General features: G+C 35.2%; 1 pseudogene; it reads left to right on the plus strand.

Moving 5' to 3' along the window:
* The window catches only part of LOC144454875 (uncharacterized), a 198,212-nt pseudogene extending 185,275 nt beyond the window's left edge, over positions 1–12,937 (plus strand).
* Positions 12,938–13,325: the final 388 nt, after the last annotated feature.

Genomic DNA, 13,325 nt, shown 5'->3' on the forward strand with positions numbered 1-13,325 from the left:
GGGGAATTCCAAACCTTCCTGATAAAAAGGCCAGAGCTCAACAGAAAATTTGATCTTCAAATACAAGACTCAAGAGAGACATAAAAAAGTAAATGAGACAGAAAACAAAATCATGCTGTTAATAAGGGGAAACAGTTTACACCCCTACAAGGGAAGATGACACTTGTAACACTGGAGAATTGTATTGTTATTACACCATGTTCAAGTGGTATACATAAAGGAGGTGGATATAAGTTGATTTTGATGTAATGATAAAAAAAAACCAATCAAGTGTATTAAATGGATCCAAGTAAGTAGATTAATCTGATCTGAGAAAATTTACTGAGAGAAAAGGAAAGGAGGAGGCACACAAGGTTAAATTATATTAGAGGAATAGGCATAAAAACCTATTACAGCAGAGGGAAAGAAGGGAGGGAGAGGAGCATTGTTTGAACCTTACTCTCGTCAGATTTGGCTCAAGAAGGGAATAACATAGTCAGGTATGGAAATCTAGCAAGTCCTATAGGCAGTAGGAGGGAAAAGGGGAAAGAAAAGGGAGGGGAGATAGAAGGGAGAGAAGTAGTAAGGGGGAGAAGAATTAGTAAGGGTAAAGGGGAAGAAAAGGGTAGCGGCTAATAGAAGGGAGTCAGGACTGAGGGAGGTGGTGGTCAAAAGCAAAACTAGTAAGGAGTGAAAAGGAGAAAGGAGAAAGACAAGCATAAATGAAGGGGGAAGAATGGAGAGAAAACAGAGATAGTAATCAGAATTGTGAATGTGAATGGTATGAACTCTCCCATAAAACATAAATGGATAGCAGAATGGATTAAAAACCATAATCCTACACTATATTGTTTACAGGAAACACATTTGTAAAAGAGTGACACACACAGGTAAAGGTAAAGGGCTGGAACAGGATAAATTATGCTTCAACTGAAGTAAAAAAAAAGCAGAGGTAGCAAGCATGATCTCAGACAAAGCAAAAGCAAAATTAGATCTTATCAAAAGAGATAAGGAAGGAAACTACATACTGCTAAAAGGCACCATAGACAAGGAAGTAATATCATTATTACACATATAAACACCAAAAGGTATAGCATCTAAATTCTTAGAGGAGAAGTTCAGCGAGTTACAGGAAGAAATAGATAGCAAAGCTGTACTAGTGTGGGACATCAACCTCCCCCTCTATGAACTAGATAAATCTTTTTTTTAATATAAATTTATTTATAGTTTTCAATATTTACCTCCACAAGATTTTGAGTTCCAAATTTTTACCCCATCTCACCCCTCCCCCCACCCCAAGATGGCATGCATTCTGAATATTCCTTCCCCTAATCTATCTTCTCTTCTATTTCTCCCCCCCCTTCTCTTATTCCCTTCCCCTTCTATTTTTCTGTAGGGCAGGATAGACTTCTGTACCCCATTTCCTTTATTTCTTATTTCCCAGTAGCATGTAAAAACATTTTTTTAAAACATGTTTTAAAACTTCAGGTTTCAAATTTTCTCCCTTCCTCCCTCCCCATCCACCCTCAGTGAAAAGGCAAGCAACTCAATATGGGTTATACATGTGCAGCTATGCAAAACACTTCCATAGTAGACATGTTGTGAAAAACTAGTTCTACTTCCCTTAATCCTATCCTGCTCTCCCATTTATTCTATTTTTTCTTTTGACCCTGTCCCTCCTCAGAAGTATTTACTTCTGATTACCCCTTTCCCATCCTCCCCTCCTCTCTATCATCCCCTGCTCTTTTGTCCCCTTCCTCTCCTATTTTCCTGTAGGGTAAGACAGATTTCCATACCCAATTGAATGTGTATGTTATTCCCTCCTTAAGTCAAATTCTATAAGAATAAGATTCACTCATTCCCTCTCACCTTCCCCAGTTTCCCCTCCGTTGAAAGAGACTTTTCTTTTCTTTTTATTTTGTGAGATAACTTACCCCATTCTACCGCTCCCTTTCTTCTTCTCCTAGTACAATACTCTCTCATCCCTTAATTGTATTCTCCAGATATGACTCCTTAATCTTCAACTCACCCTGTGCCATCAATCTATCTATCTATCTATCTATCTATCTATCTATCTATCTATCTATCCATACATACAATTTTTTTCCTCCAACTACCCTAATACTGACAAAGGTCTCATGAGTTATAAATATCATCTTTCCATGCAGGAATATGAACAATTCAACCTTAATGAGTCTCTTATGATTTCTCTTTCCTGTTTACCTCTTCATGTTCCACTTGAGTCTTGTATTTGAAAGTCAAATTTTCTATTCAGCTCTGGTCTTTTCATCAAGAATGCTTGAAAGTCCTCTATTTCACTGAATGACCATTTTTTCCCCTGAAAGATTACACTCAGTTTGCTGGGTAGGTGATTCTTGGTTGTAATCCTATCTCCTTTACCTCCTGGAATATTATATTCCATGCCCTGCAGTCCTTTAACGTAGAAGTTGCTAAATCTTGTGTTATCCTGATTGTGTTTCCACAGTACTTGAATTGTTTCTTCTGGCAGCTTGTAATATTTTCTCCTTGACCTGGGAACTCTGGAATTTGGCTATAATATTCCTAGGAGTTTTCCTTTGGGGATCTCTTTCAGGAGGAGATCTGGGATTCTTTCAATTTCTATTTTGCCCTCTGGTTCTACTATATCAGGGCAGTTTTCCTTGATAATTTCTTGAAAGATGATGTCTAGGCTCTTTTTTTGATCAGATAGTCCAATAATTTTTAAATTCTCTCTCCTGGATCTATTTTCCAGGTCAGTTGTTTTTCCAATGAGATATTTCACATTGTTTTCTAATTTTTCATTCTTTTGGATTTGTTTACAGTGTCTTGATTTCTCATAAAGTCACTATCTTCCAATTGCTCTATTCTAATTTTTAAGGAAGTATTTTCTTCAGTAATTTTGGACTTCCTTTTCCATTTGGCCAATTTTGCTTTTTAGGGCATTTTCTCCTCATTGGCTTTTTGGACCTCTTTTGCCATTTGGGTTAGGCTATTTTTTAAGGTGTTATTTTCTTCAGTATTTTTTTGGGTCTCCTTTAGCAAGCTGTTGACTTGTTTTTCATGATTTTCTTGCATCACTCTCATTTCTCTTCCCAGTTTTTCCTCTACTCTCTTACTTGCTTCTCAAAATCCCTTTTGAGCTCTTCCATGGCCTGAGACTGATTCATACTTTTCTTCAAGGCTTTGGATGTAGGAGTTTAGACTTTATTGTGTCTTCTGGTTGTATATTTTGATCTTCTTTGTCACCAATGTAAGATAATACAGTCTGACTCTTTTTGCCCTGCTTGCTTATGATCCCAGCCAATTACTTGAGTTTTAAACTCTTTGTTAAGGTAAGAGTCTGCTTCCAATGTGGAGAATGTACTGTCCCAAGCTTCAGGGGTTTGTGCTGTTTTCAGAGATACTTGTAGGGACCTGTAAATTTTCAGTTCTTGCAAGGTGGTATAAGGGCGAGGTGTTTACTCCTTTCCTGGCCTGTGACCACAAGTACTCCTTTCTGTCCTATAACTGTGAAGAGGGTTTTCTCTCCACAGCCACTACAAGCTGCACCATGCCAGGTCTCCTCCTCACCCAAGCACCTCTGGCCAGAAATGTGACCCAGATCCAAACATGGGCAAAGCAAGAGATTCCTGTCTCAGCACTGGCAAAGAGATCCCTGCAATCCCTCTCTGATCAGCCACTGGATTCCCCCTCAGTCTGTGTGCTGGAAGCTTGGGAAGCAGCTGCCCCCCCTCCCCCGGCCATGCTCTTGGGGAATGGAACTGAGACTCCACATTCCTCTCTCAGTACTGCAGAATCAGACTTTTCCCACTGCCTTCTAAGTTGTCTTTGGCATTTATGGATTATGGAGTCTGGAAACTGCCACAGCTGCCTGCAACTCAGTCCCCTGAGACCTACAGGCCCATACCACACTTTGTTCCACTCACTGCCCAGTGCGATATACCTTTCTGATCAATCATCCAGGTTGTCTTGGGCTGGAAATTTGTTTCACTCTGTGTTTTTGCGGGTTCTGCTGCTTTAGAATTTTTTAGAGCCAAATTTTGTGAGTATTTGGAGGGGTTTGGGGGAGAGCTCAAGCAAGTCACTGCTTTCAGCCCACCATCTTGGTTCTGCCTGAACTAGTTATATCTAACCACAAAATAAACAAGAAAGAAGTTAAGGTGGTTAATAGAATATTAGAAAAGTTAGGCATGATAGACTTCTGGAGAAAATTAAATAGGGATGGAAAGGAATATAATTTTTTTCTCAGCGGTACATGGCACATACACAAAAACTGACCATGTACTAGGGCATAAAACCCTCACAATCCAAAGCAACAGGGCAAAAATATTGAATGCATCATTTTCAGATGACAATGCAATACAAATTATATGTAATAAAGGGCCATGGAAAGATAGACTAGAAAATAATTGGAAAAGAAATAACCTAATCCCAAAAAATGAATGGGTGAAACAATAAATCATAGAAACAATCAATAACTTCATTCAAGAGAATGACAATAATGTGACAACATACCAGAACTTATGAGATGCATCAAAAGCAGTTCTTAGGGGAAGTTTTATGTCTGTAAATGCTTACATGAATAAAGTAGAAAAAGAGGAGATCAATTAATTGGGCATACAACTAAAAAAACTAGAAAAAGAACAAATTAAAAAGCCTCAATTAAACACCAAATTAGAAATATTGAAAACCAAAGGAGAAATTAATAAAATTGAATATAAAAAAAAACTTGTTGAACTATTAAATAAAACTAAGACCTGGTTTTATGGAAAAAAAAAACAATGAAACAGATGAACCTTTGGTTAATTTGATTAAAAAAAGAAAGAAGAGCACCAAATTATCAGAATCAAAAATGGAAAGGGTGAAGCCACCACCAAAGAAGAAGAAATTGAAACAATAATTAGGAACTACTTTGCCCAACTACATGCCAACAAATTTCGCAATCTTAATGAAATGGATACATGTTTACAAAAATATAAATTGCCCAGATTAACCAAACAGGAAGTAAAATACTTAAATAACCCCAACTCAGAAAAAGAAATTGAATAAACTGTTAATGAACTCTTCTAGGAAAAAATCTCCAGGGCCGATGGATTTACAAGCTAATTTTATCAAACATTTAAAGAATAATTAATTCCAGTACTATATAGAGTATTTGGGAAAATAGGTGAAGAAGGAGTCTTAACAAATTATTTTTATGATACAAATATGGTGGTAATACATAAAACGGAAAGAGTCAAAACAGAGAAAGGAAATCATAGACCAAATTCACTAATGAATATAGATGAAAAAAATTTAAATAAAATATTAGCAAGTAGATAACAGCAACTTATCACAAGAATAATACAGTATGACCAGGTAGGATTTATACCAGGAATGCAGGGATGGTTCAATATTAGGAAAACTGTCAGTGTAATTGATCATATCAACAACAAAACTAACAGAAAGCACATGATTATCTCAATTGATGCAGAAAAAGCTTTTGACAAAATACAACACTCATTCCTATTACAAATATTAGAGAACATAGGAATAAATGGAATCTACCTTAAAATAATAAATAGCATGTACCTAACATCTTCAGGAAGCATCCTGTGTAATAGGGAAAAGCTAGAAGCATTTCCGGTAAGACCAAGGTTGAAACAAGGATGTCCACTATCACCACTGTTGCTCAACATCCTACTGGAAATGTTAGCTTTAGCAATAAGAGAAAAAAAAAAATTTAAGGCCTTAAGAAGACACAAAGCTATCACTTTGGAGATGACATGATGATATACTTAGAGAATACTGGAGAATCAAGTGAAAAACTACTTGAAATAATGAACAACTTCAGCAAAGTTGCAGGCTATAAAATAAATCCGCAAAAATCATCAGCAATTCTATATATTACCAACAAATCCCAACAGCAAGAGATAGAAAGAAACTTACTGTACACATTATAGAATATTTAGGAGTCTACCTCTAGAAACAGCCCAAGACCTGTATGAACACATTACAAATACTTTTCACACAAATAAAGTCAGATTTTAATAATTGGATAAACATCAGTTGCTCATGGGTAGGCTGAGCTAATATAATAAAAATGACAATTCTACCTATGCTAATTTACTTTTTAAGTGTTATACCAATCAAACTACCAAAATTTATATTATAGGGTTAGAAAACATAATAAGATTTGTTTGGAATAATAAAAAGTCCAGAATATCAAGTGAACTAATGAAAAGAAATGCAGGGGAAGGTGGGCTTTCCATTCTAGATCTTAAATTGGATTACAAAGCAGAAATGATGAAAACTGCTTGGTATTGGATAAGAAATAGAGTGGTGGATCAGTGGATTAGGTTAAGTACATAAGACACAGTAGTCAAAGACTATAGTAATCTATTATTTGAGAAACACAAAGAAACTAGCTTCTGGGATAAGAACTCACTTTTTGACAAAAACTGCTGGTGAAACCGGAAAAAGTATGGCAGAAACTAGGCATAGATCAAAATCTCACACCTTATACCAAAATAAAGTCAAAATGGGTTCATGATTTAGATATAAAGGCTGATACTGTAAGCAAACTGGGTGAGCAAGGAAAAGCTTACTTATCAGATTTATGGAGAATGGAAGAATTCATGACCAAACAAGAGATAGAGAACATTAAGAAAACAAAATGGATAACTTCGATTACATTAAATTGAAAAGTTTTTTTGCACAAAGCCAATGCAACCAAGATTAGAAGGAAAGTAGAAAATTGGGAAAGAATTTTTACAACCAGTTTCTCTGATAAGGGCCTCGTTTCTAATATATAAAGAGAATTAAGTCAAATCTATAACAATACAAGTCATTCCTCAATTGATAAATAGTAAAAGAATATGAAGAGGCAGTTCTCAGATGAAGACATTAAAACCATCTATAGTCATACGAAAAAGTGCTCTAAAACATTATTGATTAAAGAAATGCAAATCAAAATGACTCTGAGGTACCAGATCACACCTATCAGATTGGCCAACATGACAAAACAGGAAAATGATAAATGTTGGAGAAGATGTGGGGAAACTGGAACATTAATGCATTGTTGGTGGAGTTGTGAAACCATCCAATCATTTTGTAGAACAATTTGGAACTATGCCCAAAGGACGATAAAAATGTGCACATCCTTTCATCTAGCAATAGCACTTCTAGGGCTGTATCCCAGAGAGATCAAACAAATGAGAAACCTACCTGTACAAAAATAGTTATAGCAGCTTTTTTTTTTGTGATGGCAAAGAATTGGAAATTTACAGGATGCCCATCAATTGGGGAATGGCTGAACAAGTTGAGTTATGTGAATGTAATGGAATACTATTGTGCTATAAGAAATGATGAACAGTCAGACTTTAGAAAAATCTGGAAAGACCTGTATGGTCTGAGGCTGAGTGAAATGAGCAGAACCAAGATAACATTGTACGCAGTAACAGCCACATTGTACTATGACTAATATTGATAGACTTAACCCTTCTCAGCAATAGAAGCATCTAGGATATCTCCAAAGGGCCTCATGTTGGAAAATGTTATACACATCCAAAGAAAGAATTATGGAGTTTGAATGCAGATGGAAGCTTGCTATTTGCTGTTTTTTTTTTCTTCTGTTGTGTTTTGTTTCCTCTTTCTGGTATTTACTCCTATTGGTTCTAATTCTTACTTACATCACTAATGTAAAAATAGGTTTAATAGGAATGTATATGTATAGCCTATATCAGATTACAGGCCATCTTGGGTAAGGAGGTGAGAAGGGAGAGGGAGAAAAATTTAAAACTCAAAAGCCTATCGAAGTGATTGTTGATAATTCAAAATAAATTAATATTTTTTTTAAACTGAAAAAAGAGTTGAGTAGATGAATTTTGTTTTGCTCTGTATTATCACTACACATCCACCTCACTAGAAGTAGTCTAATTATTTATTTGAAATTATTCTGGGCTTCATTATATTGAAAACAAACAAAAAAACCCAAAATCCCCTCTTTTAATTTCCCATATATATTTCCTATTCACTGCTAATAGCTCAGGTTGAGTTTTGTCCCTCTTGACAATCTTCTTAAAATATCACAATTTTTTTAAATTCAGCCTCAGTTATCTGCTTTTCCTCTCCCCAAAGGTACCACTCTTAGTAAATGTAAATGGGCATATCTCTTTTTATGTATAAAATATTTATATATTACTTTAAAAATATTTAATTCTTTAATTACATGTAAGAATAATATTTGTGTTTTTTTAAACTTTTAATTCAAAATTCTTTCCCTTCCTTGCATCTCTCCTTGGTTTCCTCATTGAAAAGGCAGTCAATTTTATAAAGGTTATACATGTGCAGCCATGCAAAACATATTTCCAGTAATATGACTAAGGTCATATAAGGGGCAGCCAGATGGTGTAGTGAATAGAACACGAGGCCCAGAGTCAGGAAGACCTTATTCAAATGTGACATCATACTCTTATTCGCTGTGTGACCCTGGGCAAGTCTCCTAGCCCTGTTCCCCTTAGTTTCTACATCTGTAAAATCACCTGGAGAAGGAAATGTCAAAACATCCATTAACTTTGCCAAAAAAAACCCAGGTCACAAAGAGCCAGATATGATTGACATGATTGACCAAAAACAACAGCAAATATTTTGTGAAAGAAAACACAGACCAAAAAAAAAAAAAAAAGAAAGAAAAAGAAAAAGAAGAAAAAAAGGAAGTTAAAAAAAAGTGTGCTTCTGTCTGCATTCAGACCCCATCAGTACTTTCTCTAGAGGTAAATAACATTTTTTGTCATCAGTCCTTTGGAATTGTCTTAGATCATTATATTGCTGAGAATAGCAAAGCCATTCACAGTTGATCATTGTACACTATAGCTGTTACTATGAACACTATTTTCCCAGCTCTGGTCACTTCACTCAGCATCAGTTCATGTAAGTCTTTACAGGTTTTTCTAAAATTATCCTGCTTACTATTTCTTATAGTGCAATAATATACCATCAACAATTGTATACCACAACTCCTTCAGCTATTCCAAAATTGATGGGTTTCCCCTCTATTTCCAAGTCTTTGGAAGAGCTAACAATAAATGGATTTTCTATATATGGGCCCTTTTCTTTAAAAAAAAAATCTTTGTGATATGAACCTAATAGTGTAGTGGTATTACTAGGTCAAAGTGGATGCACTGTTTTGTAATCCTTTGGTCATAGTTCCAAATTACTCTCCAGAATGGTTGGATCAGTTCACAACTTCACCAAAAGTGTTTTATTTCCCAAATTTTCCCACATCCCCTCCAACATTTATTATTTCTGCTCTCATATTCGCTACTCTTACAGGTGTAAAGTGGTAACTCAAAGCTGTTTTAATTTGCCTTTTTCTAATCAATAGTGATTTAGAAGATTTGTTTTTAATATGACTACAGATAACTTTGATTTTTTTTGTCTGAAAACTTCCTGTTCATTTAATTTTACCATTTTATCAATCAGGAATGATTTGCATTCTTATAAATTTGACTCGGTTCTTTACATATTTGAGAAATGAAGTCTTTATCTGTCTTTATCTTGGGAAAAATAATGAAGATTTTGCTTGAAAGGTTCTGTAATTTTTTTCACAGTTATTATTACCATGTATTTCCATCCAGCTTATTTTTTTTCTGTTAATCTTTTTCTCTCTCCATCTGTCTCCTCAACTTACACCCGTACCCTCTGTCTTTGTATACTCCTAATTAATCTAGTAATGATATTTTTCTTAGGAGTTGAAAGTGTCATCTTTCCATGTAGGAATGTAGGGTTTAATCTTATTGAATCTCTTATGATTACTCTTTCTTCTTTACCTTTTTTATGCTTCTTTTGGCTCTTAAATCTGAAAGTCAGAGTTTCTATTCTGCTGTGATCTTTTCATCAGGAATGCTTGAAAGTTCTCTTTTTTTCATCAAATATTCACTTTTTTTCACCTGAAGTATTAAACTATTTTTCTGGGTAAGTGATTCTTAGTTGTAATCCTAGCTCCTTTGCCATCCAGAATATCATCTTCCAACCTGATACTTTAATATGGAAGCTACTAAATTTTGTTTATCCTAACTTTTATTTTATCATACTGAATTGTTTCTTTCTGACTGTTTGTAATATCTTTCTCCTTAACTTGGGAGTTCTCGAATTTGGATATAATGTCCTTCAGAGTTTTCATTTTGAGATCTTTTTCAGGAGGTGAATGGTGAATTCTCTCAATTTCTATTTTACCCTCTGGTCCTAGGATATCAGGACAGTTTACCTTGATAATTTTTTCCCAATTTTTAAATATGTTTATTTAAAGCTTGAAGTTTCAAATTGTATCTCTCCTTCCATCCATCCCCACAGACCTCCTTGAGGTGGTAAGCAGTCAGATATAGGTTATACATATGCAATTATGTAAACATTTCTATGTTAGTGATTTTGTACAAGGAGACTTGAATAAAGAAAAAAAAAGAAAGTGAAAAATAGCATGCTTCAGTCTATATTCAATGAATATCAGTTCTTTCTCTGGAGGTGTATGCTTCATCATTGGTCCTTTGAGATTGTCTTGGATCATTGTATTGCTGAGAATAGCTAAGTCCTTCACAGAGCACCATCAAACAATATTGCTGTTACAGTGTACAACATTCTCTTGTTTCCATTGACTTCCCTTTGCACCAGTTCATGTAGGTCTCTCAAGGTTTTGTTTTTTGTTTTTTGTTTTTCTAAAGTCATCCTGCTTGTCATTTCTTATATTTCAACAATATTCCATTATAATCATATGCCACAGGTTCTTTAGCTCTTCCCTAATTAGTGGGCATCCCTTTAATTTCTAATTCTTAACTACATCAAAAAGAGCTGCTATAAATATTTTTGTACATGTGGGTTCTTTTCCCTTTTTATGATCTTTTTTTGGGATATAGACCTAGCAGTGATTTTGCTGGATCCTGGAGTATGCACAGTTTTATAACCCTTTAGGCATAGAACCAAATTGCTCTACAGTATTTTGGATCAATTGACAACTCTACCAAGACTGCATTAGTGTCCCAGTTTTCCCAAATCTCCTCCAACATCCAACATTTTTCTTTTGTGTTACATTAGTCACTCTGATAGTTATGAGGTGGTAACTCAGAGTTATTTTAATTTGCATTTCTCTGATCAATAGTGACTTAGAGTACTTTTCATATGACTATAGATAGTTTTGATTTCTTTGTCTGAAAACTGCCTATTCGTATCCTTTGACCGTTTATCAATTTGGGAATGACTTGTATTGTTGTTTTATAGATATGATTCAGTTCTCTACATATTTGAGAAATAAGGCCTTTATAAGACATAGTTGTTGCAATTTTCCCCTCAGTTTTCTTCTTTCCTTGTACTTTTGGTTGCAATACTTTAGTACAAGTTGTATAATATTTCAAGATGAGGGGGAAAAGATCTTGAGAAGCTCTCAAGTTCCAGGATCTCAAGGTACACAATAGGCTATAGAATGAGCCTCAAACCCATTCAGGGGGCCTAGAGAAGTAACCCTTGATATTCTTTTAGCTTTTGTTGTTGTTGTTGTTGTTGTTTTGATAATTAATTAATTTATTTTTAGTTTTCAACATTTACTTCCATAAGATTTTGAGTTTTAAATTTTCTCCCCTGTGACTCATTCCCTTCCCCCCCAAGATGGCGGTGTGCAATCTGATATAGGTTCTATTTCTACACTCATATTAAGCATATTTTCCCATCACTTTATAATTTCTTCAAATATTATGTTGAGGCCTTCTTTTTTAATCATGGCTTTGAGGTAGTTCTTAAATTAATTAAATAAATTAAACATTAATATTTCTTAAATTAGCTCTGCTCAAACTATTTTCTGGGGAAGTTGTTTTTCCAATGAGATATTTCATATTTTCTTCTTTTTTTTTACTCTTTCAATTTTGTTTTATTATTTTTTTGATATCTCATGGAGTCATTAGCTTCTACTTGCCCAATTCTAATTTTTAAGGAATTATTTTCCTCAGTGAGATTTTGTACCTCATTTTCCATTTTGCCAATCATATTTTTCAAAAAGTTGTTTTCTTCAAACAATTTGTGTACATCTTTTTCCTTTTTGCCCAATTTTGTTTTTTAAAGAGTTCTTTTCAGTAGATTTTTTTTTCCTCTTTTACATTTAGCCTATTCTATTTTTAAGGTGTTATTTTTTAAGTATTATTTATGCCTCCTTTACCAAGCTTTTGAATCTTTTCTGATTTTCTTGAATATCTCCTCTTTCTTTTCTAAATTTTCCTTTACCTCTCTTATCTTATTTTAAAAATTGTTTTTGGATAGTCTTCCGCCGTCATCCTTCGAAGCCAGTCGTTTCCTTTAGCTCGTGGTCGTCCTCGGCCCAGCGCTCGCTTATGAGCGCTCGGCCGAGGGATCCTAGCGGCCCTTGTCCTCAGAGAAGCCCAGTTGGAAGCGCAGCGCTGCCCTTCGGTAAACGTCCCTAAAACCCTCGGAACTTTTTTCAAAAAGTGCAGCAAGCACCAGCCTCACAAAGTGACACAGTACAAGAAAGGCAAAGATTCCCTGTATGCTCAGGGAAAAAGGTGATACGATCGGAAGCAGAGTGGCTATGGTGGTCAAACAAAACCAATTTTCTGGAAAAAGGCAAAGACCACAAAAAAGATTGTACTGAGGCTTGAATCTGTGGAACCCAACTGAAGGTCTAAGAGGATGCTTGCTATTAAGAGGTGTAAGCATTTTGAACTGGGAGGAGATAAGAAGAGAAAGGGGCCAAGTGATTCAGTTCTGAATTTCATTGTTTTCCTCTTAATAGGAAACCATTCCATTTCATTCCTTGGTTTTGTGTTTTCTGTCTTGGAGAGGAAGAGGCTTGAGTAAAACCAAGTTTCATAGCATGTGAAGCTTTTCCCCTCACGTAGGAAAAGTTCTCGAGGATATGGCTGAATGTTGTAACTTTAATGATCTACTTAATGAGATTTGTGTGTTATGGAGAGAAAGCTCAGCTGGACATGTCTCGAGGGCCTAGGGTCCTTGGTTATTAGTACTATGGCTAAAATAGTTAACTGATAGCCTGGATTCCCAGGCAAATTAGGGATACAAAGTAATAAAGATAGGGATAGCTAGCCCCAATTTTATAGGCTTTCAGCAAACCCAATTCATCACCTTCAGGGATTGCCCTGTTTTCGAAACATTAATGAAGTGGTTTCCTGTATCTATTTGGGTTGTTAGGGTTCTTTGTGGAGAGCTAATGATTGAATTGCTTGGTCATTAAAGGGATGACCTATTCATTGAAAACTCATTGGTACCTTGTTTTCAAAGTATCAATCAAGTGACTTCGCATATCTATTTGGGTTGAATTAATCCTCTATGGAGAACTAATAGTGATTGAA

The sequence above is a fragment of the Phascolarctos cinereus genome, unplaced genomic scaffold, assembly GCF_003287225.1.
Source record: "Phascolarctos cinereus isolate Bilbo 61053 unplaced genomic scaffold, phaCin_HiC Scaffold_7;HRSCAF=346, whole genome shotgun sequence".
Lineage (NCBI taxonomy): Eukaryota > Metazoa > Chordata > Mammalia > Diprotodontia > Phascolarctidae > Phascolarctos > Phascolarctos cinereus.